The 27,992-nt window shown below is 43.2% G+C and overlaps 1 protein-coding gene and 1 long non-coding RNA gene across 6 annotated transcripts in view; one reads left to right on the top strand and one right to left on the bottom strand.

Moving 5' to 3' along the window:
* tenm3 (teneurin transmembrane protein 3) overlaps nucleotides 1-27,992 on the top strand; it is a 796,285-nt gene that overhangs the window by 259,078 nt on the left and 509,215 nt on the right. For all 5 annotated transcript variants that reach the window (XM_085163562.1, XM_085163563.1, XM_085163566.1 and 2 more), the window contains one exon: nucleotides 24,219-24,329. The gene's annotated coding sequence lies outside the window, so the exon portion shown is untranslated. The remainder of the gene's footprint in view (nucleotides 1-24,218; nucleotides 24,330-27,992) is intronic.
* LOC146517695 (uncharacterized) overlaps nucleotides 19,717-27,992 on the bottom strand; it is a 244,901-nt gene continuing 236,625 nt past the window's right edge. The window contains exon 2 of the long non-coding RNA XR_014874657.1: nucleotides 19,717-20,166. This is a non-coding gene — a long non-coding RNA (uncharacterized LOC146517695). The remainder of the gene's footprint in view (nucleotides 20,167-27,992) is intronic.

Below are 27,992 nucleotides of genomic sequence, written 5' to 3'. Positions count from 1 at the left end.
GTAGAAAAGCGCTATATAAGAACCAGTCCATTTACCATTTACCATTTATATATAAATTCCCTGCGGGGGGTCTATCCTTCAAGTTCGGGTCCTCTACCAGAGGCATGGGAGCTCCACATTTTCTTCAGCTCTTCTCTGCTATTTCTTGAGCTTGTTGTGTTCCTTCTTTCTGATTTTGCTGTCATTGGGAACCACTACGTCTATCACTACGGCCATCTTTTTCTGTTTGTCCACCAGCACTATGTCCGATTGTTTAGCTACCACCATTTTGTCTGTCTGTATATGCTGTATATCCTGGTGGTGTGGATCAGTGAATTGATGTCTCGTTCACTCTTGGCATACAGCTTGAACTCATCCATGTACAGGAGGTTGCTTACAACTGCTTGATTCCGTAGTCGGTATCCGTAGCCAGTCTTGTCAATGATCTCACTGAGGCGATTCAGGCCTATGCAGAACAGCAGTGGGGACAGAGCATCTCCTTGGTAGATCCCACACTTGATAGTGACTTGTGCTATGAGCTTGAAGTTGGCGTCTAGTGTTGTCCGCCACATCCCCATTCAGTTCCTGATGAGGGCTCTTAGGGTCCTGTTGATCTTGTATAGTTCTAGGCATTCCAGGATCCAGGTGTGAGGCATTGAGTGATAGGCCTTCTTGTAATCAATCCAGGCAGTGCACAGGTTGGTCAGCCTGGTCTTGCAGTCTCGGCTGACTGCTCTGTCTACCAGTAGCTGGTGTTTTGCGCCTCTGGTATTCTTGTCCATCCCTTTCTGTGCCCCACTCATGTACTGAGCCATGTGCCTGTTCATCTTAGCCACTATGATGCTCGACAGGAGCTTCCACGTGGTGCTGAGGCAGGTTATTGGTCGGTAGTTGGAGGGTACCAGTCCCTTCTGGTGGTCCTTGAGAATCAGGTCTGTCCAGCCTTGGGTTAGCTTTTCTGGGTGTCTCTCGTCAACTAGCAGCTGGTTCATTTGTGCTACCAGGTGCTCGTGGAGTGCAGTCAGCTTCTTTAGCCAGTAGGCGTGAACCATGTTGAGGCCTGGTGCTGTGCTGTCTGGTACTCTTCATACTGGAGACCCTTTCTTGGATGTCTGCCAATGTGATGGTTACTGGACCCTGTTCGGGGATGTTGCTATTGTCTGCCTTCAGATCCACTAGCCACTGAGCATTGTTATGGGTTGCGTCCTTCACCCATATGCTCTTCCGGTATTGTTCCGTCTCCAGCCTTGGTGGTGCTGTTCTTATATTGCTCCCCTGCCCCGAGAGTACATCTTGGCTGGTTCTGTGGAGAACATCTGGTTCATTCCCCTGTATTCGGTCTCTCTAGTGTACCTCTTCAAGCAGCTGGCCAAGGCTGTGAGTCGTTGCTTGGCAGTTTCCAAGGCCTCAGGTATGGACAGCTTGCTGTACTTCTTAGGCACCTTCTTCATCACACCTTTCTGCAGTTCCGATAGTTGGCTAACCTCCCTCCATGCTACCTTGATCTTAGCCTCTATCCTCCTTCTCCATGGAGAGTACTGCTCCTTGAGGCTGTTCAACTTGTAGCCAAGCATCTCACTGATCACTGCTGCTGTGGTATAGATCAGCTTGTTAGTCTTGGTAATGGCGGCTGTAGGTATCGTCTGTAGTGCTACATTAACATCATCTAGCAGACCTTCTGAGGGTACTTCAGGTAGTCTTGGTAACCGGCTACAGGTGATGCAGGGTTCAATCTTGGCCATCCTATCTTTCAGGTCAGTTCCTCTCGCACTCAACGATCCTTCTTCTATCTTGGGGCTTGGTACCCAATCTCAGGTCTCTAGCTTTGAGAGCAGTCCCTTCTTTTGAATGTTAAAACACTGAGAGACTAGTTGTTTCGTCGTCATTGTGGATCCTAAGCTAAGATCCTGTGGGAGTTCCAGATAGAGACGGACAAAAGGTGGTGGCTAACGAACCCGGACATAGTGGTGGTGGACAAACAGAAGAAGACGGCCGTAGTGATAGACGTAGTGGTTCCCAATGACAGCAACATCAGAAAGAAGGAACACAAGAAGCTCGAGAAATACCAAGGGCTCAGAGATGAGTTGGAGAAAATGTGGAGGGTGAAGGTAACAGTGGTCCCAGTGGTAATTGGAGCACTAGGTGCGGTCACTCCCAAACTAGGCGAGTGGCTCCAGCAGATCCCAGGAATGACATCGGAGATCTCTGTCCAGAAGAGCACAGTCCTAGGAACAGCTAAGATACTGCGCAGGACCCTCAAGCTCCCAGGCGTCTGGTAGAGGACCCGAGCTTGAAGGATAGACTGCCCGCAGGGGCGAGCGGGGAATTTTAATTTGTATCATATTTGCTACAGGCATGGGTGTGTGTTTGTGTATAGTGATAGAATTTTCACTTTGTCATTTTGTGTAGAATTTTGCTGTGAGAAAGAATTCAGTCTGTATCATGTCATGTGCAACAAATGAAGCGCTATAAATACTATACTATAGTATGCTATGAATACTTTCTGGATTTTTTTAGATGAATTACAGTTTTCATTGATCATATAGATGCAAACATTTCTGGAAATGTTACCATAAACATCAAAATAGTTTTTTACCAACCCAATATTAATCATTTAGTGCACATTTAATGATCATTTCAATATCTTTAAAACTCAAATGAAAAAAAATATTTAGTATTTAACAATTAATCAAGAAAAATTAAACTATAGCAAAATTATCAGTACATCTTGGCTCATGGCGCTCATAAATGTTACACAGTACATCAGCTTTGTTCCTAACCTTGAAAATTCCTCAGAGATGTTGTAGTGTATTGATGGCTGTCACTGTCACTGCTGTTACATATGCAAGAGAATGGATCTGAATATGTAAAATACACAGACAGGATGCATCAAATCTACAGTGACTTTCTGATATCACCTCTCAAATGGCAAGCTAGGAATCTCTTTGAATCCACATTTCACATGCATACTCATACAGAAAAGTGGGAGCAGCAGCCAGTCGCAACAGATGAGTTTGCTCTCCTGATGTCGTTTGGCATAATGGTAAATTCACTACCTCATATGATTGTTACTGTAGCCAGTGGTGACACAGTGCTCTGCTGAATCCTATTACTATGAGGAAGGCAAACACAGAGAAAAAACTAAGAATCGAGATGAGAGAAACAAAATACAGGAAGAATGAGAAAGAGAGAGAAGAAGAATGACCACTGGAAAACTCTACAGGGAACAAATGAAAGATGGGACAAAACGGATGTGAAGGAGATGAAAGGAGCTGTGGGAGAGAAAAGAACCACAGCAGCCTTTATCTGCATTTCTGTGAGTGTGTGTGTGTAAGGGATTTTTTTCCTCTGTTTATCAAGAGCAAAGCAACTGAGATCGGTGCACACTGATGGAGCGGCCCCACTTCACATTCTTCCTACTTCCATGCTCTCACACTGGGTGTACAACCACAGTTTTCTGCTGGTACTATGGGCCACTGAGCAGACCTCTGGGCTCACAGACAGTGTTGGCACAGTTGCTGAGAAAAGGGGGAAGTGGTTTTTGATTATCTCACAGCCCAGTGACCACTCTTATAATGCATGGCTGAAGATTGCATTTGTTTCCACACTTTGTCACTGAGCTCTAAAAGGTTGATGATAATACAACTTTCCTTCTCTATATATCTTACTGTCGAGTGGTCAAGAGGTGACACTGTCATCAATTAAAATTTTATTTTCATAAATGATTTAGGAAGCCGATATTTCCAACACTTTCAAGTCCATGAAAAGCCACAGAATAAACGGTGTAAAAACAGTGATAAATAGTAAAAATGGTCAACTACACTGGAAAATATGTAGTAGTAGTGAGTTCATAAAATTATTTGAGAAAACTTCTAAAGTTTTACTGGACACTACAGTTTTCTTTTGAACTCACGTGTGATTATTGTAATTACTGATTACATACTCACTAATCCAGTGTTCTGAACATATCGTACCAGCACAGTGCTCCAAGGTAGAGGTAGGACACGCTGGAGAGATTATGTGTCATGTCTGGTTTCTCTCCCTTATTTCTAATGACACATAAAATTTGCAAAAAGATATGACTCCTTAGCTGGTTTTGAGGGGTGTTTTTGCTTCTTTGTTCCATTGGATCCAGTTCAGGTTACAAAAGCCACTTTTTCATCAGTAACTACTTGGATCAACTCGCCACCAGTGTTGGTCAAGTTACTTGAAAAAAGTTATCAGTAACTAATTACTGATTACTTCCCCCAAAAAGTAATCCCGTTACTTTACTGATCACTTATTTTCAAAAGTAATTAATTACTTAGTCACTTAGTTACTTTTTAAAAACATGATTTACAACCTGAACAGGTGATAAAGTGATAGATCTTTCAGCCCAATTCTACTTTTTCTGCATAATCCATCATACAAAATGTAATCAAATGGAAAAGTCTCTTTTTAAAACTTGTTTTATTAGTTTTAATCTTTTAACTTTATGCATCAAGCAAAGATTTAATTATATGCAACATTCAAGTTTAGGGTTTCTTTCGCTGTAAAAAGAAGTTTTCTTCCCACGCAGTAAACAGCAGACGCTAATGTTTTTGTCACTTTTTATGGAATTAAACTCAAAGTAAGGTCAGTACTTCCACGCTTTAAACGCTGCACGCTCATACTCTCTCCCGCACTCGATATATGATCCATTGTTGATCTGCACACAGCTGTTGCCACGAACGGCGCACTCGCTTACCTCACTGTCATGAGACATTCTCGCAAAAAAATCACGGTTTTAGTAACGCAGTAACGCAGCGTTCCTACTGGAAAGTAACGGTAATCTAATTACCGTTTTTGCAATAGTAATCCCTTACTTTACTCGTTACTTGAAAAAGTAATCGGATTACAGTAACGCGTTACTGCCCATCTCTGCTCGCTACGACTAGACTCTGAATGACTGGGTTTCCTCCACAATTCAGTACCTCCTTATCCGTTTGGTCATTGCCAAAGCAACGCGTGTCCGATGATGTAAATAATATGCGACACAAACGCTACAACAAAGGTGGACATCGATGTGATGACGGCTCCCGATGGTTAGGGACAAATGCAATCGCATGGCAGGATGCTGTAAACGGACCAAACTTCAGTTAGAACAACTGAGATTATCCATCCACAATACGAGGTTAGTCATTAATATACTGCTGCATGGGCTGGGCTGTAGTTACATCATATTGTTTTAAAAACTGAGCTTTAAAATGAACAGTGGTAATAAAAAACGAGAGAGGCCGACAGTGATCACTGACTGTTTTTAGGGCTTGTTCAGATTAAATAGAACAAGATACAAAGCATTAAAACATGTTAAAAACACAACAGCCTTAATAAACTCAGAGTAGTTTGGCCCGGAAGCAGGGTTCATATGTCAATCACTTAAAGACCGGATATCCCACCTGCTGTGAATGTTTAAATGCAGTACGTTTGTTGTTATTATGACTTGTAGCACCCTGTTTACGACACTTTAAATAAATAACATTCATATAAGAAATAAAATTGTCTCGTGTAAACTGTATGTGGTGTTACATAGCCCTATACCGTACTTTAATGTCGGTCATAAGGGTGGTACTTCAAGAGCCATATATTTTATGAGAAGTTACTCATTGTGAAAAGAACCACTGCAGTAGACTAGCCCCAGTCACTGTAGAGAACCATCAACTGTAGGATTCAATGTGTTTTACTGTTTTCACACACCTCTGCCCCTGTCACTCCCCCAACCTCACAGGACTTGAGAAGAAGATGTGAGGTAACTCTTCAGGAGATAAAAGATAAGGAAGGCACCAGAACCAAATACAGTGTCACCCTACAGTCTATGCTGATCTTCACACTTCTTTACATTGATCTTCATGAGATCACTGGAGCTTTGTGAAGTCCTCTCCTGTTTCAAAACAATCCACAATTATCCTAGTGCCCAGGAAACTGTCAATCACTGAGTTCAGTGACTACAGACTTGTCACCCTGATGTTTGTAATCATAAAATCCTTTGAGAGATTGGTATTGACCTACATGCAAGCCATCACATGCCTGCTAGAGCCCCTGCAGTTTATTACCAACAGTCAGGTCAAACAGGTCAATGGATGATGCTGTCAACAAGGATTACACATTGTCTTACCACATCTCAACTGCCCTGGTAGATATGCAAGGATCCTGTTTGTGGACTTCAGTGGATGTTGTGGACCATCATCCCTGACATCCTCCACTCCAAACTCACTCAGGTCACTGTCCCAGCCTCCATCCATCAGTGCATCATAAACTTTGTGACAGACAGGAAGCAGCAGGTGACAAGGGGAAGAATCACATCCAGCACCTGAAAAATCAGCACTAGGACCACCCACAGGGGCACCCTCTCTACTCTATGACTTTGACAGAAAGGTCTTTTAAGGTAGTCTAAGGAGCTTGGAAAGAAAAGTCTGGACTTCTTTGAGTTGCTTGAAGACGTTTCACCTCTCATCCAAGAAGCTTCTTCATTTCTAAGTGTCAAATGGTGGAGAGTCCCAGATTTAAACCCAGTGGGAGTTTCCCCCCAAAGAGGAACAAAGGACCCCCTGGTGATCCTCTACCTCAGGGGTGTCCAACTCCAAGCCTTGAGGGCCGGTGTCCTGCAGGTTTTAGATCTCACCCTGGGTCAACACACCGGAATCAAATGATTAGTTTATTACCAGACCTCTGGAGACCTTCAACACATGTTGAGGAGGTAATTTAGCAATTTAAATCAGCTGTGTTGGATCAAGGACACATCTAAAACCTGCAGGACACCGGCCCTCAAGGCCTGGAGTTCGACACCTGTGCTCTACCTAATCACATGAGCCAAGGTGTGAGAGCGGGTGTGGGTCACAATCAGCCAGGGTTTTGGTTGAGCTCATTGTGAAACCTGGCCCCACCCTATCATGTGATTTCCTGAGGTCAGATGGTCAGATGGCCCAGGATGTGAGTGTCTGGGTAAGGATCTCAAAATTGGATTATAGATGGCAGACAGTTGGTGTCGTAAACCACCGCCTCTGTTCAAAGATCCAGTTTGTGAATGAGTTGTTGGCGAATGATGGTGTTGAATGCTGAACTGAAGTCTATGAACAGCATTCTAACGTATGAGTTTCTAGTATCCAGATGTGTAAGGGCTGAGTAAAGGGTTGATATTGCATCATCACTTGAATGGATCCAGGTGGGGGGAAGAGATGTCTTGATTTTATGCATAACTAACCCTGCAAAGCACCTCATGATGATGGAGGTGAGTGCAACAGGATGATAATCGTTAAAGCAGGAGGGAGATGACTTCTTTGGTACAGGAATGATGCCGTAGGCAGGGCTCTAGAGTGCGACCAATTTGGTCGCAAATGCTTCTCTTTAATTTGAGAAGGAGCTCACATATGAGCATTGTGAAAAACAAGAAAAATAGCAAAACAAAGATGGGAACACTGTTTTGTCGGGACAGGAAGCAGCCACTGTGTGTGTCTGCACCTCCATCTTCAAAACTGAGCCAAAGTTAGCTAAAATGCCCAAGATCATATTCATATAGGTTATAAATCATATGTTTATAGCCTCATCTCTATCTCTAATCTTAAAAGTAGAGATAGTGTCTGTCTCTTGAATCTAAACTGGGAGTTGGTTCCACAGAAGAGGGGCCTGAAAACTGAAATACAGGCAGAAACTAAAACTTCCTAAACCTGTATTGAAGACATGGAGGCACCGTAGTAATGATGCTGTAGAGAATCTGCAGGCATGTCTGGACTGCACTGACTGGGAGGTGTTCAGAACTGCTATCAATAGTTGGAAGGGTATACAGATGCTGCGATGTCCTACATCAGCTTCTTTGAGGATAGCTGCATACCATCACGTACCACGGTGAGTTATAATAATGACAAATCCTGATTCACCAGTAAGCTAATTAGGCTAGGGCTGCGAGAAGTGTTTGGGAGTGGGCACAGAGACAGCATCACAGCATCAAAGTACAAGACAGTAAAAGATGCTAATCAGCTATACTCACAGAAACTACAACAGGAGTTTTCAGCTCATGACTGCTTCTGTCTGGAAAGGGCTCTGCCAATTAACCAACTACAAGCTTAAAGCCCAGCTTTTACAGCTTTTACTGTTGCTTTGACAATCAATGGAACAGTCCTGTTAACTACCCACCCTGTACCTTCAGTACCTGCGCCTCCCCAATCCCAACACCTCCACCATTTACAAAGACCCCTAACTGCTCACCCCTTAAGAAGTCTATCCACAGGGCCAGCATGTCAGTAGCTGATGCTGAACATGACCCTGATACTTCATTCTTCAGTCTGTGGACTCTGCAGGAACTTATTCCTTACTTAGGTTACTTAGGTTACTTTTAATACAGTCATCCCTATTCTGCTACAGGACAAGCTCTGAGAGCTGAATATGCCTGCTTCCACTTGCAGATGGATTATTAACATTTTGTCTGACATAAGGCAACGTGTCATACTGGGCAGACATGTCTTGAACTTTCAGTGCATCAGCACCGGTTCCTCTTAGAGCTGTGTACTTTCTTCTCTGCTATCCTCCCTGTACACCAACAGCTGCACCTCCACAAACCAGTCCATCAAACCTCTGAAGTTTGCAGATGACACCAACCTTATTGGGAACAGGTGGAGATGAGGCACCAAGCGGAATGAGATTGACAGTCTGATGACCTGGTGCAGTAACAACAACCTGGACCCTCAATGCTGCCAAATCATTAGAGATGATAGTGGACTTCAGGTTGAACCCAACACCCAAGCTAAACATTGGCTGCTTCATCGACAAGACACAATAGAGAATGTACTTCCTGTGCCAGCTGAAAAAATACAACTGTGACTTCTGCTTCTGCTGAGAAAAAAGGCAGATTGCAGCGTGGCATTCTTTCTACAATAGAAATCAAATATTCTGCAGATAGTTCACATGTTACAGAAGTTCTCACAAATGTGGACCTTGTAGGTTGCTTTGCTTTCACTCTTATGTCCAGTCCTAAACCAGCTCGATGGGTTTAAGTCTGGAGACTGTGCTGGACACTCCATGTTTTCAAGCTTGTTCTTTTTTCCTGAGGTATTTCTGCCATAGCTTGGACTTGTGTTTTGGGTCATTATCTTTGTGCATGATGAACCCCTGACCAACTAGGCACATACCAGAGGGTACTGCATGATGCTGCAGAATGCTGTGGTAGCTGCTTTGGTTCAGGGTGTACAAGTCACCCACCCTGGATCCAGCAAAACAGCCCCAGACCATCACATTTCCTCCTCCGTGTTAGACATGTTTAACCTTCTTTCAGTCTGCAGTAGTCCAGTGGCAGTGTTTCATGGCCCAGCCAAGCCTCTTTGTCTTACTGACATCTTAATAATAGATTTCATGCTGCAACTCATCCTGTCAAACCTGCAGCTCGAAGTCTTCTCTTCACAGTTGAAACTGAGACTTGCTTATACGACCACTACTAAGCTGTGCTTGAAGCTGTTGTCCTGTGAGCCGCCTATCACACACGCTGTTAACTCTCAGAAACTTGTCCTCTGATTCTGTTGTGGTTTTGAGTCTTGCAGACCTCTTCCTGTCCGTTTGTTTCTGAGTGTCTTTTGATGGAAACTGTACTTACTGACACCTTGACTTTCTTTGTAATTTCTCTGGAGGAAAGACATACACTTTAAAATGTTATGATGGTCTGTCTCTCTTACATTGTTAATTGCCTTTTTCTTGCCATTATTGTAGCAACACACTACTCTCTGCAGAACAATACTGTTCAACTGTGTTCCAACACTGGTTTTATACCGACAGAGGGGGTTGTAAGTAATCCAGAAAAGTTCAAACACCTGTAGGAATTAGTAGCACCAGCTTTTAAGACTTTATCAACCTCCGTTGCTGAAGAACAGCTTTAAATTGTTAACCTATTTTGTGTTCCCTGAAAAGGCCTTCTTGGATTTTTCTGAAATGTACATTATTTTTCAGTTTTGCGTAACCATACCTTTTTTTCAACGTCTGGCAGTCCACCACCTAGCTTTGTATAATTTCAAGCTATTCACTGGACTTAAATTGCAATAAACCACTGGAAAAATTGGTGTTTTGACCAGTGGTGTAGGTCAGCGGTCTCCAACCCCCGGGCCTCGGACCGGTACCGGTCCGTGAGTCGTTTGGTACCGGGCCGCGAGAGTTTAGGCTCAGGTGTGAAATGTATGGTTTTCAGGGTTTTTATCAGTTTTCAGCGTTATTTTGTTATCGTTTTTATCGTTTACTCGGTTTTCCTGGGTCTTTTCACGTGTGTTATGAATAAATCTTCTTTTTTTCGGTACCGGTACTAGTTTTATTTTGTTGTATTTATCCGCGACACCTTAAAGGCTGGTCCGTGAAAATATTGTCGGGCATAAACCGGTCCGTGGCGCAAAAAAGGTTGGAGACCGCTGGTGTAGGTGATTGAGTGCAAGCTGCCTTTCCTACAAGACCTGTACACCTCCAGGACACTGAGATGGATGGGAACATTGCTGCCTACCCGGTCATAAACTGTTAATGTGCAACAATAACACTGATTACTCAGGTGATAAAAAATTTGCACACTGGATTCGTTAAAAATACCCCCCCCCCCCCCATCGTATACCTATTTTCTAATTGTATTCTATGTCTATAGGTAGTCAGTATAAATTCCTTCTTTTGTGAGCATTTATTTATTTTTAATATTTTACATATTTCTATAGATATTTATAAATTATATATACTTTAAATACCATATATTCTGTTTCTGTGCCACTGCTTTTTTCAGCATCACACCCCAAAAAATTTTGTGTTTGCGTACAAATTTGAAACAAACAAAATTCTGATTCTGACAAGTGACATCTGCAGTGTTTCTGCACCACTGCTGTTGTTGTTGATCTACTGGCTGGACTAAGCTTTCTTTTGTTCTCCTTCCCTCCTTCTCTCACTCACTCTTGCCCTGTTCCTTTCCTTTTGTTATTCTGTTTTCTTTAAAAAAAAAAATCAAACCCTTGTGTATTTGTTATTACTGTCAGTACTAATGTACTACAATGCCCTAGACAAGTGATCTTCTTAATTTATGTATGTGTCTACCATTAGTCGGTACTGATTAAGGACCTGTAAAAAGTTGTTGATGTGCCAGCAGCCCATATTTGTGTCACCTTCAATTATGTCTTCAGACCAATGAGCCGTATAGTTATGTGTCTATGTTTTTGCACATATCCAAGGAAACACGACTTTCTTCACACTTTGTTAACCTGATCTGATGCTAATCACATTAAATGAGAAAGTAAAACAAAAGCTGTATTATTTCAGAAGTTCTAATGTTTGTGTACCAGTTACTTTAGTACTTTGGCTAAGGGTTTGGCTCTTCATGGTTGGCTGGCGGTTAAGAAGTAGAGCATGTATTTTACTAATCTTTCTCTGTGCTGTGAAGCAACTGTAAAGGCACAAGTTTCAGAATCAGAAAACTTTCATAATCTTTATGGAAATGATAGTTTACAGTTTCTCGCCCAAAAAAATAAAAGTCCCAGACTAAATGAACAATATATAATACAATATATTCTATTATATTACATTATTAGTTTACGAAATATAACTACATATATATATATATATATATATATATATATATATATATATATATATATATATATATATATATATATATATCTCAAGAACATTACAGAGGTGAAATAAATGATTGACATTTAACTGTAACCTGTAAAACTTTGTCGTTTCTTATTTTACTGTAGATGATGTGCAAAAGGGTGCAACTATTGCACTCTGTACTTGTGCTTTAGATGGAGTTGTACAGGGAGATGGCCACAGGCAGGAATGATTTCTGGTGTTGTTCAGTGGTGCTTTTTGGTAATCTCAGTCTCTCATTTAACGTGCTCCTGTGAATAGCCAGCACGTCATGGAGTGGGTGGGAGGTATTATCCAGCATTTTCTTGGACAACATCTACCTCTCAGACACCACCCTAAGGGAGTCCAGCTCCGTCCCCACAACATTACTGGCCTTACAGATCAATTTATTTAGTCTGTTGCGACCCCCAACCTGCTGCCCCAGCATGCAACAGAATAGAAGATAGCACAGGCCACAACAGAATCGTAATAAATTCTGAGCATTGTCCAACAGATGTTGAAAGACCTCAGTCGCCTCAGAAAACAGAGACGACTCTGGTCCTTCCTGTAGAGTGCAGTGATGTTTTTAACCTAGTCCAGTTTATCAGTTTATTGTCTATGTGTACTCCATAGAGTGCACATACACTGGCTGGTGAGAGGGGATCCTGATGTGGCCTGTAGCTAGTCAAGAATTAGTCTTTTAAGGGTCTTCTTCAGCACCCCAGGCTTGTAATCCTGGAGGCCACTGGGAGGTGGCGTTTTTGGTACAGGAATGAGAGATGATGTCTTCCCTAGCACTGGGACCCTCTGCAGACTCAGATTCGACATGAACAGTTTATGAAAGACTCCACAAAGCTGGAGGGCACAGCCGTTGAGGACATGGAGACTCACCCCATCTGGTCCAGCAGACTTGCCTGAGTGGAATCTTCTCATTTGTCTCCGAACCTGATTGTGAGTGGAAGTGATGGGTGGGGGAAGGGCGTCAGGACTAGAGGAGGCAATGGTGCAGTGTGGAAAGAGAGGGAGAGAGAATGGTGTTGCTGTGGATTGCAGGCTGGCTATGAGTAAATCAGCAGGAGGTTGAGCATCTACTGCTGTGTTGAATCTGTTGAAAAACACACGTTATGTAGTCAGTGAGGTTCTCAAAGTTTCTCCCACTCTGTTACGTCAAAAATGTCCTGTAGTTCTGCTAAGGCCTTCTGATCTGACCTACCCAATGGTGGGAGGAAGGAGGAACTGTTTGCATCCATAACATACAGCAAATTCTCTCCCCCTTGGTGGGATACACCACATACTGTGTGGAAGTTGGTAGTGTAGTGTCCAAGAGGACATGGTTGAAGTCACCCAAGATAGAAATGAAGCCGCTTGGGTGCTGAGTCTGTAACTGAGCTATAGCGGAGTGCATAGTGTCACATGCAGCTGTGAGGTTACCTGAGGGAGGACTGTAAACGGTCACCAAGACTGGTGGGTCAAATTAAGCAAGCGGAGTTTGATCTTGAGGGAAATGGTCGGGGAGGACCAGATCTTGTTCATCCTCCGAAATACCGCAGCTGTCTTTCCAGTACAGCATTTGACATCCACCTCCACATCGCCGTCATGGGAAATCATGCTACCGAGGTAGGGGAATTTCTCCACTTCTTCTAGCTGCTGTGTCCCGATGTAGATCCCTCGTCGTGGGTCCTTGGAGCTGACGTACATGATCTTTGACTTTTCAGAGCTGATCCTCAGGCCAATCTTGCCAGCTTCTCTTCTTAGATCGGTCGTTCCTTGCTGTAGCTTCAGCTCGTCTTCATCAAGAAAGGCAATATCGTCAGCGAAATCGAGGTCGACAAGACGGTCTTGATCAGACTAATGAATGCCAGCTCCTATACGGGCACCGGCTTGCCGCATGACGTAGTCGAGGGCAACGAGAAAAAGCAGAGGTGACAGGATGTAGCCCTGCCTGGCGCCAGTGGTGATCTCGAAGAAGTCGGTATGGCCATTTCCGGTCGTAACGCAACAGCGTGATCGCAAGTACAGGTCCTTGAAGATGTTGATGAAGATGGTAGGGTCACCGTACAGAGGCGCCAGTGTGTATGGCAGGCTGTCCTCGTCTCTGTTGTCGATCTCTTTTCCTTGATATTTGTTTATTTTTTGTTTTCTTTCTGGCACTATGCCCCCCAGATGGTTATGCATTAATCACTTATGACCGGGATACTCTGTTAAATCTTTGCTTCCCCCCCTATGCTGGGTTGGATCAAGGCTGGAATTTGGGAGACGCTACCTTTCCACGTATCATCTCTTCCACTGGTTCATACGGTTCCCCTCTCTGCCCCCGCCTACGAAGCGCTATAGGAAGCCGGACAAACCGAGTGGGTTTCGGGTTCGCTTTAAGGCTTACCTTAAAATATCAGCTGCAGGTAATTCCCTCACCACCGCGGGGATTATATGACTTCCATCCGCTCGGGATGCATCATCCTTCAGGCTGCTCAACCATGGCTGGATCTGTCCGGTCGGTAAACAAGCCTGTCCGGTTTCTCCGGTAGTCTCTCTGCCTGTGTTTGGATTGGGTCCCCCAGTGATGGTGTACAGCACAGGTATTTAAGCCAGCTAAGATGTGCTTCCAGCAGAGATAAGATGCTGATCTCTCGGATGGCTTTATTAAACGCAAGATCGCTGGTGAATAAAACCTTCATCTTAAATGACCTCTTCCTCACCTCTCGGCTTGATGCTCTGTTATTGACTGAAACTTGGATTTGTCCTGGTGAGTCCTCTTCCTTTTCAGAGCTACTACCTCCGGACTGTGTGTTCTTTAGTTCACCGAGACCCTCGGGAAGAGGTGGAGGTGTGGCCTCCGTTTTTAAAAACAAACTTAAAGTTCGGCAACTGCCCTCTCCTGCCTATTCTAGTTTTGAGGTTCAACTATTGGAGCTTGCTGGATCCCCAACGATTCTATGTGCTGTGATTTACCGACCACCTAAATATAATAGGTCTTTTATTTGTGAATTTGCTGACTTCTTAGGTTCATTTTTATTAAGTTATGACCAAGCTCTTATTACTGGAGAATTTAACATACATATTTGTTGTGCTGATGATCCCCTAGCCAAGGATTTTCTTGCCCTAATTGACTCTTTTAACCTTACACAGTGGGTCAGGGAACCAACTCATCTTAAAGGCCATACTTTGGATTTGGTCCTCTCATATGCTTTGGATATTTGTACTATGGACATTGATAATGCTGGTATTTCTGACCATTTTTTGGCCATGTTTGATGTTGAGCTATGTGCAATTGATTTAAATTCTAAAGGCTGTCATTGCCCTGTACGTATCATTAACACTGAGACTGTGGCTTTCATTACGGCCTTTCTAAACTTTGCCTTTTTTGATCCAGATTTCACTGATATTAACTGTTACACACCTCCCTTGGTTGATGATTTTGCCAACGCTATGCTATCCACCTGTTGTTCCATCTTAGATACTGTGGCCCCTGTAAAGATGAAATGTCCCAGAACTTCTCATCAACCATGGCTAAATGACACTATACAAGCCTTACGTTGTGTCTGCCGTCAATCTGAAAGGAGGTGGAAAAAAGACAGGCTTCAGATATCCTATGACATTCTTTGTAGGAGCCGCTTTCTTTACCAGAACTCCGTAAAGGCAGCTAAAGCAGCTTTCATATCAGATATTATTGAGACTAATAGCCACAACCCCCGAATGTTATTCAAAATGTTTAATACAGTGATAAATCCCTCTTCGAGCTCGGCCTCTCAGGCTCTCTGTGAGCAATTTCTTAATCATTTTAGTGGAAAAGTTTTATTACTGAAGGCTTCACACTTTCACTCTCTTGTGCTGAATCCTGTTCCGGTTTTAGGATGCATGTCCACCTTTTCTCACTTTGACCTGTTATCACTCCCCACTCTTAAGGGAATAATTGAACAATTGAGAAACTCAAATTCTGTGCATGATATCTTTCCATCCCGAATTATCAAGGAAGGTTTTGAGGGAATTGGGTCTTGCATCTTATTTTTAATGAATTTATCATTGTTAGTGGGCTGTGTCCCGACTGCCTTTAAACATGCAATAGTGCACCCTGTTCTTAAAAAAAGTAATTTCGATCAGAAAGACCCTGCTAATTATAGGCCAATCTCGAAACTTCCGTTTTTATCAAAAATTTTAGAGAAAGCCGTCTTTCTCCAAATACAGGCTTACTTAGTTGCAAATAATATTACTGACAAATACCAGTCGGGCTTTAAGCCACACCATAGCACTGAAACGGCCCTGCTAAGAGTCTATAATGATCTTCTTGTATTTGCTGACTCTGGTCGCCCTGCCGTTTTAGTTTTATTGGATCTGTCTTCAGCCTTTGACATGGTTGATCATAATATACTCTTGAGGAGGCTAGAGCATGTTGAAGGCATCAAGGGTTCTGCCCTTAACTGGTTTAATTCTTACCTCACTGATAGATCCTTCTCTGTTGTGATGGGAGGATACTCTTCCTCTGTTGCCCCTCTCTGTTGTGGTGTGCCCCAGGGGTCTGTATTGGGCCCTTTATTATTCTCTTTGTATATGCTACCCTTGGGCTCCATATTTGAGAAATACAATATGTCTTATCACTTTTACGCTGATGACATTCAAATTTATTGTCAACTGACTGATGATTTGTCAGCATCATTGAACTCCCTGTACGATTGCCTGAGAGAGGTTAAAGAGGTTAAAGGCTGTCAGATAATTCTCTCGTTTTAAATGAGAAAAAAAAACTGAAGTTATGGTGTTCGACAGCCATATTCCTCGAGACCAGCTTGTTGACCTGCTGGGGCCCCTAGCTAACTCTCTCTCTGATTCTATGCATAACCTGGGTGTCTATTTGGATAGCTCCTTTAAGCTTGATCAGCAAGTATCATCTGTAGTTAAATCTGTTTTTTTTTTTCAACTGCGCCAGATTTCTAAAGCTAAGCATTATATACCACACAGGGACCTGGAAAAACGTATCCATGCTTTTGTGACCTCCAGGTTAGATTATTGTAATTCTCTCTACTGTGGTCTCCAAGCCTTCTCTCTTCGAAGGCTGCAACTCGTTCAGAATGCTGCGGCTCGCCTTCTTACTGGAACTAGAAAATTTGACCCTATTACTCCGGCTCTTGTTGATCTACACTGGTTACCAATCAAATATTGCATTGAGTTTAAAATCTTGCTACTCACTTTTGAAATCCTAAATGACATTGCGCCCAGCTACCTCACTGACCTCCTCAATCTGTACACTCCTTGTTGTGCATTAAGATCTTCAGGTCAATTACTCCTGGCCCAACCTAAGTTTAGACTGAAGACCAGAGGCGAACGTGCCTTTGCTTCAGCTGCACCCAACCTTGCCTCCCTGCTTCTATTCGAGCCTTGGACTCTATCCAATCCTTTAAATCAAGGTTGAAAGCATATCTATTTTATTTGGCTTTCCTGACCAGGTAATACCCTTTTAAATCGTTTAAATTTTAAACTTTTAAATCTTTCATCAAATTTTAATAAATGTATTATTTTATTATTAATTTTACTGCTATTTTTGTCTTCTTAGCGGATTTTATATTTATCTAATTCTTCTGGTCTGTTAGTGCCTCTATCCTGTCTGTGCTTGTGCCTGATTTGTACCCTGTTATTTACTTATGTTGACTCTCCATATTACTGTGAAGCACTTTGGTGTGCCTTCGAGTTTTTAAATATGCTATATAAATAAAACTGCATTGTATTGTATTGTAAGGCCTCCTTTGATGGCAAGTTGTTGCTGGTACTCGACATACTGTTCGATGATGTTTCTTCAGTGAAATGTGAACATTGGCATCCTCGAAATAGTGATCTTTGTCCTTAAGATGCAGATGGACTGCTGAGTCTTGTCCTGTGGAGGTGGCTCTTCTATGTTGTGCCATGCACTTGTGAAGTGGCTGTTTGGTTCACATTTTGGACAGAGAGGACAGATGGTTTGAAAGAGGAGTAAAAGAAGCTGTGAGCGACCATCTTTGAACAGAGGCGGTGGTTTACGACACCAGCTATCTGCCATCTATAATCCAGTTCTGAGTTCCCTCCCCAGACGCCTTAACACCCACTCACATCCTGGGCCATCTGACCTCAGGAATTCGCATGATAAGGTGGGGCCAGGTTTCACAATGAAACAAGCAAGCTCCTTTGACGACGATACAGAATTCCTTGCCAGGCACAGAGAGGAGGGTGATGCCTCTCCAGTTGGTGCACTCGGAGGTGTTGCCCTTCTCTGGTAGCTTGACTATGGCGCCCTTTCACCAGGGCCGTACTGTGCCACTTTGCCAGCACTTGTTGAACAGGGTCATCAGTTCTTCCACCATGGCTTGGCCGCAAAGTTTCAGTAGCTCTGCTGGTATTTCTAAGCCGTCCGCTTTGCTGTTTTTGAGGCTCTTGATCGCGATCTTCACTTCCTCGATGGTGATTCTGCCAGTGTTGACCCCAAGCTGATCTTTGGAATTTTCCGCCTCGAAATTGTACGTCGTGGCAGGCTCTGGCTGGTTAAGGGTCTCTTGGAAGTGTTCGGCCCATCGTTTGTTTTGCTCTTCTTGGGCGATCAGGAGCCTTGACAAAATGGTCCTCGATCCAGTAAGCTCGTTTACTATGTGGTATAGGGTCTTGGAATTATTCCGATCCGCTGCGTCCTGAGTTTCGGCACCTTTTTGTTCGAGCCATTCTTTCTTGTCTTTCTGACAGCTTTTCTTCACTAGCCAATCTAATTCTGCGTAGCATCGAGTTCCTGCCTCTCTGGCTTGTTCGGTTTTGGCCTGCTCTCTTTTCAGCAACTACGCTTCACATAGCAACAGCAGTGTATGGTATTCCAGTGTTTGGTGTATGATTCTTTATCCAAAACTCACTCCCACAGACTCCCCCTATTACCTTCAGTTTACCCAGTTTATTAGGTCAATATCTTTTCTGTCTAATCTTTCCTAAACAGCTACTGCCAACAACTACAGCTTACTAAAGTTTCATTTAAATGTAAAAATGTAAAAATCTGAAGTGATACCACTACACAGTGGTGTATAAGACAGCACTCAGAGGTGGAGATCACGGAAGTCACTGGTCAATGAATCTGGCTCTCAGGTCCTTGTTCACAAGTGAAGGGAGAGCGGAGTAGGAGACTGTGAAATCGATTGACATGTGCAGTCTGTTGTGGTAAAAAGTAGTGATGTGCGATACCACTGATTTCCTTTCCGATCCGATACCAAGTAATATTCAGGGTGATATCGACGATACTGATCCGATACCGATACTTTGTACAAAAACTTATTTTATTTATTGTATCTCAAATTATAGCGTCATAATGATTACAGGACATCAGATTACTTGTTCTTATCGCTTAATAATGCAGAGTTCATCATATAGAAATAAAAAACTGAAGTTGTTATTTGAACTATTTGCTATTTGAACACGTTGCCTGCCTGCAGCACTAAAGGACTCCGTGAGAGACGTCTGTCCCTGTCCTCCTCTTCAGTTCGCCTCAACATACGCGCCTCATATTCTGTGATATGATTTATTCTGAGGTGTTTGACAGGTTAGTGATGTTGCCACAACCATACATGCCAACCCTCCCGATTTCCGAGAATCCCGGAGCCACCATTCTCCCGAATTTCCACCTGGACAACAAAATTGAAAATCCATATCGCAGAATTCATAGCCCAGCCAATTCGCTACTCGGGTTAAACATGATATATAAGTCACTTTGATAACTTAAAAATGTTATTGTTTGGCCTTTTCAGTGTTTTATTTGTTCGTGAGTAAATCAGTTTGGCTGAGATTAAAGTTATTAGATTAGATTAGATTAAATTTAACTTTATTAATCCCTCGGGTGGGTTCCTCCAGGGTTTTCACACAGCTGAATAAACATCAAACAGAAAACTAATTAAAGAAAGTGTGAGACAGTCGAGAGTTTACGTCAGTGCCCGGTTATATTTTAGATAGCAAGGAGCAGATGGCAGAGTTTCACTCCACCGAGGGAGCTCGTGACGTACTACCCGGCTTTCTTTAGACCGCGAAGGCCGGGTCCTCAGGTGGAAGCAGCCTCTGAATTTGGACAGCCCCGCTGTTTCCGGGCCGGCCAATAATAACGGTGACATTTAACGTATTTTATCCGATAAATAAACACTGTAAAATGTATTTATCACCCCCCCCCCCCCCAACAGCCCTTTTGAATGTCTCCCTAATTCTGAGGTCTCAAGGTTGGGAAAGTATGGCCACAACACCTCACTCTTGGAGCACTTTTTTGCCACATGTATCGCAAACCACGTCTCAGCTGTTTGCGGAGGTAAAAAACGTCCGCACAATTACGCTCAGCCATTGTCGTGAGTGCGTGCGGCAAGGGGCTGCGAGACATTTACACAGCCGTATTTCGCACATGACTATAAAAGGCGGAAGAGGAAGTAGTTCCTTTGAATGTAGACAATCCGAATGTTATAGTTTCTTTCCACTGTGTTCCTGTTAATGATAAACTACAAATTAACCCTAAATTACTAAAATATCGATATTTTAATGTGAGAATCGATTCTAGAACATAAATGACTGGTATCGGAGGAATCGATATTTCAGGATCGATCCGCACATCACTAGTAAAAAGAGCTGAATGTAAAAGCAAAACTGTACTGTTCTTACCCTCACTTATGACCAGTGTTCCCTCTAAGCTGTGCACGTGCGCAATTGCGCACTGCTGGCACGGTCTCTGCGCACAGAAAATCTGCGTTGCGCACAAAAAAAATCTAACATGAATTGAAATTAAAATTAATACTTTAACAATTCTGTTTTGCAGTGTTAGTCAGTGAGTGACTAGCTGCTCCCGTATGGGATTAGAACGATGCCACCTTATCCCATAGTCCAGCGATTCACATTCGTATATACGTAGCTAATCAACGTCGCTGACAGGGTGATAGGGTGAGGAGTTAGGTCATTCAGGAGGGGCTCTGATTAAAGCCAATACTCATTCACTTTGAAAGGAATCATTGGTAGTAGGTAATAACTTTGAAATTACCCCATTATTGTGTTCTTGTTTCTATTACCACTTTATTACCGAGCTGTATTTGCATAGTGTTTGGGCTCTTATTATCCATTTACATAAATTTCAGTGTAATATTACTCAGCTGTAATGACTGTTGCTACCATGATATTGGATTTTTTTGTTGCTATTTCTTTGGTAATTGCATGGTAATAAACTAAACTGCCACATTATTACTAGGGCTGGGTATCGTTAGTGATTTCTATAATCGATCTGATTCCAGTTCACAAGGTCCCGAATCCATTTGATCCCTGATTCGATTCCATTTGGTTCCATTTGAAGCAGGGAAATTTTCCTCAGACAGTCAGAAATATTATAATTCTGATGATTTATCAGTACTGACGCTTGTGAGACTTCATCAGCAGTGTGAGCATCACAGCAGATGCCTTTGTGCCAAAGTAACTGATTACAAAACAGAAAAACATTCTCCTGGCCTGGCTTTTTATAGCAGATAACCTTAAAAATATTCGGCAGTAGAACAAAAACAAAAGAAAACCATGAATCAACATATGAACATTACCCGATGCTGCTGAAGTGAAGCAGAGCGAAGTTACAGAGGTTTTTATCAGAGACACAGCTAAGCATTTTGCAATTTGGTATAAAACATTTAAATTTCTTCGCTATTGAAAATCAGAAATTATTCTTGTCAGAGGTAATTTTTGAAAAAACAAAACAAAGAAACAGCAAAGCAGTGGCCGACAGCGCTGTAAACAAAGGTAGACTGGTGCCTAATAAGCAAGTTAATAATGCAGAAAACAGATATGAGATGGGAAACTGTTCTTGAAGTACACTGAGAGAGAGAGAGCTGTGTAGGAAGTGTGATTTTATCGTGGTGGAAGCAAAACAGCAGAAGTAGGAGAGAGTTAATGACAATATTTATCAATTGTTAAGCGTACTTTGGATCTTCTTTTGCTGCTGGTTCAGTGAATTTTGGTCAGAGAGTGACGGGACCTGCAGCTTCAGAATCTGTGAGATGTCGGCTTTGATTTTGATGTGTCGGGTCTGTGCTTTGTTTTTACGTCTTTGTGTGGAATCTGCTCTCATTTGCTGTTTTGTTTGGTGGTTGTTGAAATAAAAGCTTTAACCTGAGATTCTAGTGTTTCTGGCAAAATACATTTATATTTAAGAATCGATTCAGGATTTAATGAATTGATATTGCGTTATTCAAGCTGAAATCGATTTTAATCGGAAAATCATTGGCTGGATGGATGCTGATAATTCTAATAGTTTAGTTTGTACTTTGCTCCTCCGTAAATCGCAACCTTATCGTGGTGGAGGGGTTTGTGTGTCCCAGGGATCCCAGGGGCTATGCAAGGTGGTTGGTGCCTGTCGTGGTGGTAATCCCCGAACCAAATGGTGGACACCAGAGGTGAAGGGAGCCACCAGGCTGAAGAAGGAGTCCTATCGGGCTTGGTTAGCCTGTGGGACTCCGGAGGCAGCCAACAGGTATCGACGGGCCAAGCGGAATGCGGCTCGGGCAGTGGCTGAAGCAAAAACTCGGGTGTGGGAGGAGTTCGGAGAGGCCATGGAAAAAGACTTTCGGACTGCCTCGAAGAGGTTCTGGCAAACCGTCAGGCGTCTCAGGAGGGGAAAGCGGTGCTCTACCTGCACTGTGTATAGTGCTGGCGGAGCGCTGCTGACGTCAACTGAGAAAATTGTCAGGCGGTGGAGGAAGGAATACTTCGAGGACCTCCTTAATCCCACTGACGCGTCTTCCGAGGAGGAAGCAGAGTCTGGGGATGAGGGGAATGACCCACCAATTTCCGGGGGCGAGGTCACTGAGGCAGTTAAACAACTCCTTGGTGGCAGAGCCCCTGGTATTGATGAGGTCCGCCCCGAGTTCCTGAAGGCTCTGGACGTTGTAGGGCTGTCCTGGTTGACACACCTCTGCAATGTTGCGTGGAGATCAGGGGCAGTACCCGTGGACTGGCAGACTGGGGTGGTGGTCCCCATCTTTAAGAAGGGGGGACCGGAGGGTGTGTTCCAACTACAGGGGGATCACACTCCTCAGCCTCCCCGGGAAAGTCTATGCCAGGGTGCTGGAAAGGAGAGTTCGTCCGCTAGTTGAAACTCGGATACAGGAGGAACAATGCGGTTTTCGTCCTGGTCGCGGAACACTGGACCAGCTCTTCATCCTCTCGACGATACTTGAGGGTGCATGGGAGTTTGCCCAACCAGTCTACATGTGTTTTGTGGACTTAGAGAAGGCATTCGACCGTGTCCCTCGGGGTGTCCTGTGGGAGGTGTTGCGGGAGTATGGGGTGTCTGGCCCATTGCTACGGGCCATTCGATCCCTATAAAACCGTTGTAAGAGCTTGGTTTGCATTGCCGGCAATAAGTCGGGCTCGTTCCTGGTGGGTGATGGGCTCCACCAGGGCTGCCCTTTGTCACCGGTTCTGTTCATAATTTTTATGGACAGGATTTCTAGGCGCAGCCAAGTGGCGGAGGGCTTTCGCTTTGGTGGCCTCAGAATCTCATCTCTGATCTTTGCGGATGATGTGGTTCTATTGGCTTCATCGGGTGAGGGCCTCCAGCTCGCACTGGAGCGGTTCGCAGCCGAGTGTGAAGCAGCGGGAATGAGGATCAGCACCTCCAAATCTGAGGCCATGGTTCTCAGCCGGAAAAGGGTGGAGTGCCCACTCCGGGTCGGGGATGAGTTCCTTCCCCAAGTGGAGGAGTTCAGGTATCTCGGGGTCTTGTTCACGAGTGATGGGAGAAGGGAGCCGGAGATCAACAGACGGATTGGGGCTGCAGCTGCAGTAATGCAGACGCTGCACCGGTCCGTCGTGGTGAAGAGGGAGCTGAGTGTAAAAGCGAAGCTCTCAATTTACCGGTCGATCTACGTCCCTACCCTCACCTATGGCCACCAGCTGAGGGTAGTGACCGAAAGAACGAGATTGCGGATACAAGCGGCGAAAATGAGCTTCCTCCGAAGGGTGGCTGGCCTCTCCCTTAGAGATAGGGTGAGAAGTTCGGCCATCCGGGAGGGGCTCAGAGTAGAGCCGCTGCTGCTCCACATCGAAAGGAGCCAGCTGAGGTGGTTTGGGCATCTGACAAGGATGCCTCCTGGGTGAGGTGTTCCAGGCATGTCCCACCGGGAGGAGGCCCCGGGGCAGACCCAGGACACGCTGGAGAGATTATATCTCTCGGCTGGCCTGGGAACGCCTTGGTGTTCCCCCGGACGAGCTGGAGGAGGTGGCTGGGGAGAGGGAGGTCTGGGCCTCTTTGCTTAGGCTGCTGCCCCCGCGACCCGGCCTCGGATAAAGCGGATGAAGATGGATGGATGGATGGATAGTTTGTACTTTGGAAAAATCAAAATGTAATAATGATAACTTCTTATTTGAGGACTTTCTTTCTCAACTAAATATAAACCTACTCTATCTTGAACTGTCCTGTAGTGACTCGTTTCAGTTCTATTTCTTTCAGGGTCAGATTAACTCTTTTGCATAAGATATGTTCTATTCTTTTTCTAATACTGTTTCTTTTTGATCCCACCCTTCCACTATGTAGGCCTCCTTGTTAAATCACCATTAGTATCTCATTTGGGAGCCAGTTTGATGTTGCTCAGTGAAGTTTGGTAGAAATAGATCAAACTGAGATCTGTTTTGGTTTTGTTCTGCAGATTCCTCTGATCAAAGTTCCAGGGCAGCTCCCCACTGTAACCAAACAGAACCAGATGACTGCTGTGATTAGGCGACTCCATTGGAATTCACAGAAAAAGACAAGAACAGAGGTATGTGCATATATGTGTATTCACACTGCTGGTGGTTCCTAACAGCTGCCTCTTGGAAGCAAGATATGAATGCTGACCACTCAACAGAGGAGGTCCTGTGCTTTGCTAATGAAAAACAGTACCTATATGAGTACTTAACTGAGCAGTTATACAACACGACAGTTTGGTGCAGGTCATCAATACAACATGTAAACACATTACCCCAGTTGGTTATTAACTTGAAACGATATTTGGAAAAAACACCAACAGCAAAAGCAAAGATTGCACTGTAGCGCTTTAATGCTGTTCTTGTTGTTTGCCATCTGTGTTCCTCTCTGCATTTAAAAATTTCCTGAAAATCATCTTTACAACAGCCAAATGAAGAGTCTCAATGAGTTAGGTGTGTCACTGTCGAAGTCTTACATCCCATTTTGTACGCTGTAATTCACTCACAATACTGATGAAACCACATTTACAGCTGATTTTACACATTTATAGGCTGTATAAAAGGTTAAAGACTAAAAATGAAGCACAACTATTTCTTATATGGACACAAAGAAAAGTAGTTCGAGGAGACACGGCCAGTCACCAGATCATCTAACTTTATGCTCACCACTTCAACTGTTCATTTGTGGAAACCAAGCCATCGAAGTCCAGCAGTGACTCCAGGCTGCTTGGAAGGGTGGTGAGAGTAAACCTCTGAAATATTTTTATAGACTGTAACATTATACAGTTGCTCACATGCAATGTTTGAGGCCACTACACCTGCAAAAGAAGACTAGGCTGTTTAAATATTTTTTCTTTCTCTCTTTCTTGCTGAAGCAGAACAGAATATTGTCATATTTTATGTGTGACCGAGAAAACTCTTTCACAACTACGGACCTCCTCTGTGTCCTGCCTCTTTTCATCCTACCTGGCAGCTCCATCTTCAACAGTCTTTGTCCAGTATATCCACTATCCCTACCCTGCACATGTTCAAACCATCTCCACCTTGCCGCTGCACACATTTCTAAACCTGTTTGCCTTGGTCTCTCCCATTAGAAATATTTAACTACATTTTCAACTCTAGCACTTCACTCATCTCCACCCACTTGTCACACCCACATTGCTTTGGATGATTGACCCCAGGTATTTAAACTCATCTACCTTTAATATCTCTACTATTTGCATGCTCACTTTTACAGCTGTCTCCTACTCATTCCCACATGTTCTGCATTGCTTCTACTTGATTCCATTCCTTTTTTTCAAGTGCATGCTTCCTCCTCTCCACTCTCCCTTCCACCCGCTCCCTACTCTCACTACAAATCACAATACTGTCTGCAAATATTATAGTTCTCGGAGACTCCTGCCTAACCTTATCTGTCAGCCTGTCCATCACTTCTGGAAACAAGAAGATGCTCAGAGCCGATACCTGATGTACCTACCACACATTTTACCACTGTCTTGCTGTCATCATAAATGTTAGTCTTACGTACTTCTCTGACATTCCTGACTTCCTTATGCAGTACCAGCATTTCTCTAGACATATAACGACACACTGCAGCTAATTAATACCATTTCTGTACTTTGCTATTAACATTTTCAAAGCAAACACCTCATCTGTAGTGCTCTTTCTCAGCAAGGAGCCATACTGCTCACATGCTGCTCACTGATCGCCACTTTCCTTTGTAACTTAGCTTTGAAAACGGTTTCTTTACCTTTATGGTATGACTCATCATCGTTATCCCTCTGCAGTTTCTACAGCTCTGTACATCACCCTTGTTTTTGAAAAGATTACACTTGTCCTCCATTCTGTAGGTTCCTGTCTCGCTATACCTCCTCATCCTTCCCCAGGTATTTCATCATTCTTCCCTTTTAATCATCTTATGCTGCCTGCCTTCACCTTACAGCCACCTATCTCCTACAGATTACACCTTCAGAATAAGATTCCATATTATTTACATCATTTTAAAGCTTGAATACTTATTTATTTTTCAACATAATCACCTTTTCGGTCAATGCATTTTTGTAGATGCTGTGGCAGTTTTACAATGTCCATGTCATACCCGCTCGCCTTGGAGAGTTGGTACGTTAACTCTGATTTAGTGTTAAACACCAAATCTGTCTGGAGTTGATAATTTAACACTTACTAATGCTAACTTGGTGTTAAGAGTTTATATATTAACTCTCAAAGAGTATTTTAGTTTAACTACGTAAGAGTTATCTTCTAATTAATTCTAAACAGCAGAAATTTTCCTGTTCCGAACTTCTAGAAATTTCTTTTGGAAATAAACATTTACTAAAAAGACGCAATGGTTTCTGAAAAACATTTATTCTGAACTGTGCACCACAATTTCAAAACATTTTCTGAAAGGTGTAACAGTGTACATGTTCTCAATTTCATTAGAATTTTGTTTATCAAAAGGTCTGACATAGGTGAGCTGGTAAATGCAAATAACAGCATTCTCATCACTTATTTCTTCAATACAATATGGATGTCCTTCATTCATCACTTTGTGGAACTTCAACGTACTTCTGCTCTCCCCATATTCCATCTTCACAAGCATATCCTATGTGGAGATTGGATAAAAATTAGCTGACACAAATAATCCGGTAATCAATTGCAGCACAGTAAAAAAAAAAAAAAGGACTCCTTTTTGAGCCATTACTTGTGTAAAGCATTTTCCCAAAAGACAAGGACACAGGCAACAGGTAATACTGAACTAAATGTAAAACCTCAACCTTTTTCATTTTTACCTAAACCGTGTGCACAAAACTCTGGAGGGATCTAAATGCTAACGTAGAACCCAGTCAGGACGTCTGCTACTGCTGTCTGCTCGTTTTTTTATGGGAGATCGTTTTCAGGCTTCAAGTAGCACCATTATACCAACATTTCACATTCTAGACATTGTTTTAGGTGTATTTGACCAAGGCTGTGGTATTTGCCCGCAAACAATGCCTTTCAGCTAGCTAAAACAGAATATTATGCTATCAGCGAGCAACATGGCTAATGCCTTTCTCACAGCTTTGTCTCAACTCCAAAGAGCCACAGAAGTAAAAGCTAATAATAATAATTGAAACAATCTTTGAAAACATGACTTACCAAGCATGGCAAACAACTCAAATATGTAGAGCAAAATGTTCTGAAACGGCTTCACTTCAGCTTCGATTGGAGCCGTGCTGGGGGCGGAGTCTGTGAATTTACTCTATTGGTGTCATAGCCCCTGTAGCAGTTCAGAGTTAAGAGGTCAAGAGTTAATGTGTCCATTGTAACACCTCCAGATTTGACATAGAAACACTCATTTTTAACACTCGATTTTAACTACTATCATTTTACACCTCAGAGTTACATTAAAAGAATGTGACTCTACTTAGAGTAAAATTAACTCTAAGACTACTAACACCAAAACATTTAACACTTTTGAATTTGCTGTGTGGGTGCGAAGTCCAGAATGCAAGGTGGCACCTTCATCTGTTATCTCCTTGTAAGTATCAAGACTTATACGTATCTTTTGAAGCCACCCCAAAATTTGATTCTGTTCATCTGGACGTAGCGTTTTCAGTGGGAGAAACATTTCATCACTTATCCAAGTGACTTCTTAGTCTCAGCTGACTGCAGGTTTCACCAATCTTATAAACAGTACATTGCATTAGGACTGGAACTGGCACCACTGGGAGCTAAATGGACTGGTTCTTAACCTCTTA

The sequence above is a fragment of the Neolamprologus multifasciatus genome, chromosome 6 (assembly GCF_963576455.1).
Source record: "Neolamprologus multifasciatus chromosome 6, fNeoMul1.2, whole genome shotgun sequence".
NCBI classification, from domain to species: domain Eukaryota; kingdom Metazoa; phylum Chordata; class Actinopteri; order Cichliformes; family Cichlidae; genus Neolamprologus; species Neolamprologus multifasciatus.
This window is presented reverse-complemented; position numbering and strand designations above follow the sequence as displayed.